We start from the raw sequence: 1,744 nt of genomic DNA, 5'->3' as shown, positions 1-1,744 counted from the left end.
ATACATTTTTAAATTCTTGGCTTTTTCAAATTTCACCAAATTTGATTCCCATAGTTTCTTATTCAAATCTAAAGGAAGACTATTTTTAAACATTTTGACTATAGTCCTGTCAAATTATAATTTGAGTGTAAATTTAATTATCTACAAATAAACAAATCTTATGAGTTTAGGTTATCAAAATAAGTTTATAAAATATCAAAAGTCAGGTGATGATAACAAATATAATATATAATATGAAAGATTATGTAATAAGAATGCATACATATAGCAAAATCACACCAGCAATAAACTGAAGCTGTGATACCTTAAACTGTACTGTATCTAACAATAGATAGATGGGAGAAAACGGTTTTCAGCTTAGGGGGTGAACTTTTTTAAGATTCAACACTTTCAAATGATATTTCCAGTTTTAAAATGTAATTTCTCCACTCATAATGGCATGGGAAACCAAAAATTGCCAAAAAAAATTTTTAGTCATATATATATATATATGCATATATATATATATATATATATATATATATATATATATATATATTTATATATATATATATATACATATATATATATATACCATAAGCGATTTTTATATGTTTATGTTATTTTGTATTTGTGTATGAGTGTATATCCGTGAATGAGAATTTCATATGTCGTACGTTGACATGATCTTTCCATTCAAATTCGATTCTCTAATACGTAACATCGGTGAAATTAATAAAAAGAGGCTTCTTTTTCCAAATACCTTTTTTACATTTTTATAATTAAATAATAAAACCGACACACGATAAAAAATAAGCATATATGTATATACGACTCAAAATCATCGAGCGGGTCAGGTGGCACTACTTGGAACATCAGCGTAACTTTCAGAGGACAGGATGGCAGGCCAACTTCGTCCAAACTGGCAGGAGTTTGCTCCTGCTTACTGTACTGTAACAAACACAAACCTTTTTTGTTGCCCGAGAAGATTAACTCTTTTACAACGCCGTATCTTGAAAATATTTTTCTCAAAACAATTTCATCGTAGTCGTAGCGTTGTGAGGGCATCCATTTGATCTTGACATTATACCCTCCGTTATTCTCGTTCTCTCGCATTTTACTTTCTTTCATTTGTATTCGTTTCAATCGTTCCATCTCTTCTTCTGCTTCTCGTTCCATCTCAGCTTTTAGTTCAGCACGTTTTCGTAATGCCTCTTGCTGTTTGAAGACATCCTCTTCCAACTTCTGCTCTTTGCTTTTGTCTCATAAGCTAACAACTTTTCTGCCATTATTTTCCTAGTTACATCCATTTTTTTCTTCTCCAATTGTTTATGGGCTTTGATGACATTATCCTATTCATATTTTTTCATGGGATCTAAAAAAAACTCGAAAGCTTTCTGGAACATTGAAATTGTTCAACCACTTTGAGATTATTAGGATTCTTGTCTGGGTGAAGTTTAAGAGCCTGTCTCTTGTAAGCCTTCTTTACCAGGTCCTCACAAGACAACTGAGGGACGTTCAACAGTCCATTCAAGTCGATAGATTTTGATTTCGACATTGTTGTTGAATTGAACCAAGTGAACGATGTGAGATCTTGAACAGTAATGAAACTTTTTCCTATGTTGTCTTTGTTGCATAATACATCCAACAAAAACATCATTAAGGAATATATTAGCTTATACAGAATATTAAGTGATCACCGTCAATTTTATTAAAGAGAACAAAAAAACTCCCTTCAGAAATAAATAACAATTTAAGAAGCTTG

Source organism: Helobdella robusta (genome assembly GCF_000326865.2).
Source record: "Helobdella robusta unplaced genomic scaffold HELROscaffold_24, whole genome shotgun sequence".
Taxonomy (NCBI): Eukaryota; Metazoa; Annelida; class Clitellata; order Rhynchobdellida; family Glossiphoniidae; genus Helobdella; species Helobdella robusta.
This window is presented reverse-complemented; position numbering follows the sequence as displayed.